Genomic DNA, 6778 nt, shown 5'->3' with positions numbered 1-6778 from the left:
TGGAAACACATCTTATACTGGCAAAAGAGTGCTTCTGCACCTGTTCCCCACGTGAAATAATCTGTGCCAGCAAAAGAACTTGTATGTTACTATAACTGGTTTCAGAGGAACAGCCGTGTTAGTCTGTATTCGCAAAAAGAAAAGGAGTACTTGTGGCACCTTAGAGACTAAACAATTTATTTGAGCATGAGCTTTCGTGAGCTACAGCTCACCTCAAGTGAGCTGTAGCTCACGAAAGCTCATGCTCAAATAAATTGTTTAGTCTCTAAGGTGCCACAAGTACTCCTTTTCTTGTTACTATAACTGTTAATATAGAAATGTTGTTTAAAAAATCACACACCTAAACTGGCAAAAGTTTCTTGTGTAGACCTAGCCTAAGGGTGAGATACAAACCAACACCTCTTGCCATCAAATTCAGTGTTTGGGCCCAAGCTGAATCTTTAGTCCCAGCACACTCAAACCCTTTGGCATTAGTTCTAGGGTGCACACCAGAGAATCAGAGGATGTGTTGTATTAGATTAGATCATTGCTGGTTTGCTTCATGGTATGCTTCATGCCGTGTGTGTAGAAAAACTGGACACTGTCATCATACGGTCTTTTGAACTACATCACATCATTCTAACTATCCTCCTTGTCCCAAATGCAATATGGACAGGAAGAAACCTTGTTCACCTCAAATAAGTAACAATTAATGGAGTGCTAAAGTAGAGCAACACAGATTATAATGGTAACTAACCCCAAATCGTGTCAAATGAGAGAATTTCTGGGGAATGGTTGGGACTCTGAAATCACATGCCCATTGTCTCCTAGGGTATGTCTATATTACAAAGCACTACTGCAGCTATGCAGCTGCTGTACTGTAGACACTTGCTACATGGACAGAAGGGGGTTTTCCATTGCTGTAGTAAATCCGCCTCATTAAGAGGCAGTAGCTGGGTCAACAGAAGAATTCTTCCATCAACCTAGTGGTTGGTTTAACTACATGTCTTAGGGGTGTGAGCAACATAGCTAGTTTGACATAAGTTTTAGGTGTAGGACCGGAACAGAGTGTAACAGAATTTATGACAAAGTTCTGCCTCATGCAGATGGTTTCTTAACTGCCAACAGACATTGCAGAAGAATGACCAGTGGACCAGAATAAAAGAGGAAGACAAGAGAACAGAGGATTACAAAGGAAACAATTACTAGGTTTGCAGAAGAAGGAGTAGGCAAAAAACTGAAAACCAACACTGCAGAGTAACACACTACTGCTTGGGTGAGACATGGGCTGACAAAAAACATCTCAGCTTCCAATAAACCAGCCATGGTATGCAAGAAGAATTGGCACATGGAGCTGATCACAACATTTCATAAGTCTGGGCCAAATCCTGAAAACCAGTGAGTATCTGCAAAGCACTTGCATCCCTCACTGATATCAAAAGGAATTGAGAGTGCTCAAGATTTGGCCCACTGCAGAGGTAATAATAATACTTTCAGCTTTAACTTTCAAGTATGATTACTTCCTAGCATGTCCCGGACTCCCATGAGGGCTGAAAAATTCTCATACAAAGAGTGATGCATTGGTACTAATCTTTCTGAACTGATTAATTCAAATTTGAGAACCAATTAAATCATCCCAATCCTTTTAATTTATAAGTTTAATCTTTGTTGCTAACAAACAGACAAAAGAATCTAAAATTTTCCCATATCTCTCACATTTAAAGATACTTCAGTAATTCCTTAAAGAGAAAATTGTCTCATTTTGCACTAGGATAGCACAAATATTCAGAAATGTCAAATGCCTTTTGAAATCTTAAAAGCTATTTGCCTCAGTGTCATTGAACTATCTTGAAAACATTCTATTTTTTCTCCTTGTCCCTCCTAACTATGAACCAGAGATAGGCATGGCATAATTCAATTATTATTTTTTTATAATTTTAATAGGTAATATCAATGTTAGTTTTTAAGCATTCTTTTTATTTTTAACACTTTAAATGTTCACAGTTGCACAAAATTATGGAAGGGGGTGTCCAACAATAATTATTTAATAATAGTAGACACTGAGATTAAAAAGTTAAAACTTTATAAGTGCTAACACAAACTATCGACATCACATGTCAAAATATAAAAACTAAATATTTTTAAATCAAACTTATACGTTCTCAGGCAGCATTTTTCTTACTTTGCCTGTCTATAAATTTCTATTATTATAGATGGAAATACTTTTTCATCAGTTTGTGTGAAATTGACATTAACCAATAAAAATCAAATGCTTCCAAGCCAAATCACAGAGAATCTTTGACATTTTACACATTCAAAACCACTAGTCTTCTAGTATTCTGTGGTTTACAATGTTTGGGCTGAATTCAGCCCTAGTTACCTTTTTGGCTGGGTTTGCATTGAAAGGCGGGAATGCAATCCCTGAAACTGAATGTTGCCTAATATTTGTTTTTCAGATGCAGCCTTGAACTGACAAAGATCAGTTGCGTTCAATGTGCAAGAATAAGGAAGGTGCCAACAACTCTAGGTCTACTGACTCACCGCCCATGTCTTATTTTGTGATATTATACATGGGCTGAAAGATCCACTTTTGCTTAACTGTACAGATTAAAATGATACATTTAATATTATCCTTTCCTAAGGCTCTAAACATGCATAATGGTAATTGATAGTTGTGTCGCAGTGGCAGAGAAAAAGGTGTCTGACCAGATTTTTCACTCTTGACCAAAAATAAATAAAGATGAAATGTGCTGATTATTTCTTTGAGTGGTAGATGTTTAATATACTGCCTTGATTGTTTACTGTACAATGTTGATAAAGTCTCAGCTGGAGTACTGTGTCCAGTTCTGGGCGCCACATTTCAGGAAAGATATAAACAATTTGGAGAAAGTCTAGATAAGAGCAACAAAAATGATTAAAGGTCTAGAAAATATGACCTATGAGGAAAGATTGAAAAATCTGGGTTTGTTTAGTCTGAAGAAGAGAAGACAAGACTGAGGGGCAACATGATAACAGTTTTCAAGTACATAAAAGGTTGTTACAAGGAGGAGGGTGAAAATTGTTCTCATTAACCTCTGAAGATAGGACAAGAAGCAAGGGGGTAAAATGCAGCAAGGGCGGTTTAAGTTGGACATTAGGAAAAACTTCCTATCAGGGTAGTTAAACACTGGAATAAATTACCTGGGGGCATTGTGGAATCTCTGTCACTGGAGGTTTTTAAGACCAGGTTAGAAAACACTGTCAGGAATGAACTAGTTATTACTTAGTCCTGCTTTGAGTGAAGGAGACTGGACTAGATGACCCACTGAGGTTCCTTTCAGTCCTACACTTCTATGATTAGGTAATAAAGGACAGTTCATTGAAGAGCCCTCTAGACACACCTTTCACATGAAAAGGTGAGAGCCTAAGTCCACTTGCGGTAGAGGAAAATTGAGCACTGAGTTAGTGGCTACCATTACATTAGACCAATGCTTAATTGGTATTGAAAGAGGTGTTGGGTCTCAAGCAATTAGGTGCTGGAGCTCAAGCAATTTTTTTACTTTCATAACTGACACGGCAGGCCCAGATGTGCCGGGGCTATGAACTACCAAGCCTAGAGGTGCCAGGGCTCAGCCTTGGGAAGTCCTGGCACAAATTAAGCACTGCACTAGACCCCAATGCTGAAAAAGCCAATAAAAGGGATAATGAACTGGAAAATGAGGGGATTAAAATAGATTTGGGGAAAATGCTACCTATTAGGTATAAGGAAATACAGCTATGGGAAATGATGTGGCTATACAGATTAGAAATGATGCCAGAAAGACCTGCTACAATAAGTTGGACACACCTGTTTTGTGCACTTATTAATGCAATGTTATGGCTGAGCCCTTAAATTCTGGCTTGAATAGTTATGGCTGAGCCCTAAAAATCAGGAAAACACCTGCCACCACTATCATTTGGCCACATTGCAGTAAGATTTAATAATCAACACTGCATACAGTAATACAAACTGTTACATCAGATCTATAGGGGAAAACTATCTTTGAATTTCCTGACTTCAGTGCATGTAAAAGCTGTAATGTTGCATCCCGCACTTCCTCCCCCACCCTCATTTAATGGCAGCAGCAGCAGCACTATTGCTGGTTCCTCCTGGAGACTGGTCCTGCTGGTGATTTTCATCTGGGTTTTAACTGAGCATGAAGTGTATGGGGACTCCAAGACTAGAGCTGTGAGAATAAGAGATTTTTTGGTTTGGTGGCAGGTCTGAAAAATTAGAAAAAAAGTTCATTTTAGACCAACCCCAAACAATTTATTTTAAATATTCAGCAAATCAAAAAGTTAAAAAGTGTTTTCAGTTCCATGAAATATTATGTTTCATTTTGTTTTGACTTTTGAAATAAAACTGAAAGAAATTTCAAACCAATTCATTTCAAATGGAAAAATCACAATATTTCATTTCTAAAAGGAAAAAATGAAACATTGCAGTTATTTCAGAACTTTTTTTTTTAAGTTGGTTTTTTTTTTCAACTGAAACAATTTGGCAAAATTGACACAAATTCGCAAAATGATGTGTTGGTCGACCCATAATTTGAATGTTTCACCAAAAAATGTTTCAACCAGAACATTTTGCCCAGCTCTATCCAAGACTGGTAGGTCAATCCCAGTAAAGAGTGGCAGCTATTATAAAAGCACTAGAGAGACAGATCTTTATGGAAAAAAGAAAAGGAGTACTTTGTGGCACCTTAGAGACTATCAAATTTATGTTAACAATCCGATGAAGTGAGCTGTAGCTCACGAAAGCTTATGCTTTCAAATAAATTGGTTAGTCTCTATGGTGCCACAAGTACTCCTTTTCTTTTTGCGAATACAGACTAACACGGCTGCTACTCTGAAACCTGTCGTTATGGAGTAACTCTACAAAACCCAAATGAGAAACAACAAAGCAAAGAAACAATTACTACAGCATTTTCATCTTCTCCCTCGAGAGGTTAACTATAGAGGAATTTGGCATATTAACCAAATTGTGTCAGCTAAAGAGGAATACGGAAATAATATTTGCTGGAATTGCAAAGCAAACAAACAAACAAAAAATTCTCCAGACTGAATGTTTTGAATTCTGGTTGTTTTTCCTTTCTGCTGTACGTGCTTTTATATTTGGTGAAAAACACAAAGTAAATCTTTAAAGATTAGGCAATTAGCCTCCATCTGTTTTTCCTTCAGCAGCACTGTATGGTATCAGGTTCTATAGTTAATGTACCTGTGTGTTAACAGGACTTTTGTCCCAGGGTAGATCTGGTTACTTTTCTTACATTTTAGTGCCATGCCGCTGTAGTCTTCAGTATTTGATCCAGGGTATGTTGATGTGTAACCCACACACCTCCTGAGTGTGGTGCTCTGTCCCATCTAGTGGCACTGAGACCACTTAAAGAGAGAGATAAAATGAGTCTGCTCTACAGCCTTAGCTAGCAGCCAATTGGCTTTTCGTTCATGCAGTAGAGGCTCATGCATTAAGCTGCAGAAGTCCCCAGTTCGATCATGTCTGATGATGACTGGGGTCTGTCAGCGTTACAGATGCACAGGTCCCTTCTCTCTCCCCCATGCTCTTCTCCTATCATACTGTTTGTGCACTCTTTTTGGGAACACTTACCATTAAATAGCATCTGTCATGCCCAAACTATTGGGGCTTATTGTATTTACACCATTGTGGGATTTTGGGGAGGCAAAAGCGGGAGAGGAGAAACCCCATTTAACAGCATGTATTAATTGCCTCTTAAATATCAGCTAGGCCATACCAAAATGTTCCTAAAAGACAGAACTTCCAGGCTATTAGTGTACCTGGTTTCATCCAGTGACCCCATGACAATCATCACCCTTTACAAGATCACCTTTGTGTGACACTCAAAATGCCTATTTCCCATCTGTTTTGCCAACCCAGCATGGTGGGTGTTTTAGGTGGTCCAGAGATTCATTTTGGATGCCTATTCAAAGCTAATGTATCAGAACCTCTTGGCTCTGGATCTTGGCTCATTCTGATGCGAACTGGTTTTGGCTGCACTTTGGGAATCACCTTTCTTATAGTATTTCTGTTTGCAGTAACTGCAACTGCAGAAAGGGAAGAGGTACATATGCATTTTAAAACAGAATGAAAATATTGCTTGAACCCACAGGAAAACTGCAGGGTTGGGCTCTATTCAATTTTAATTGGGGGTGAATGTTCAGCTTGTTTTATCTGAAGCAGCTCCCTCATCCCTAGATATCATTAGGGTGGAACAAAATGAGCCTTGCTGTAAAATGAGGGAAGATATTTCAAAAGGTTGAAGTTCCAATTTGTGTCAGTCACCCATCTTAGGAAGTACATCAGCCAGTGCTACAAGATGGGGCATCAGCTGATATGTAGGGCTGGAGGCTAGGAACTGCATGCACAAGGGCATGCGTGGCTTGCTGTTCACTGAATCAAGTACACAGGTTGTGTTTATAGCAGGTGCAAACATGCATGCTCATTCTATACGAACTGGTTTTGGTTTTTTCACTCAAAAAATAGAGGGGAGGGGAAGTAGGATGGGGAAGGCCACAAATGATGGTTCATTAGTAGTATTGTCGAAGAAAATGATGTGCTGTTGTAACATGTGGTGTAACATGGATTTATATAAGGGCAATAAGATATTCTCCATCTTATCCTCTATCTTTTTAATTGATTCCTAACATCCTGTTTGCTTTTTTGTCTGCCACTGCACACTGCGTGGATGTCTTCAGAGAACTATCCACAATGACTCCAAGATCTTTCTCCTGATTAGTTGTAGCTAAATTAGCCCCCATCATA

The sequence above is a fragment of the Caretta caretta genome, chromosome 8 (genome assembly GCF_965140235.1).
Source record: "Caretta caretta isolate rCarCar2 chromosome 8, rCarCar1.hap1, whole genome shotgun sequence".
Classification (NCBI taxonomy): Eukaryota; Metazoa; Chordata; order Testudines; family Cheloniidae; genus Caretta; species Caretta caretta.
The sequence above is the reverse complement of the archived record's forward strand: the minus strand, read 5'-3'. Positions refer to the sequence as shown.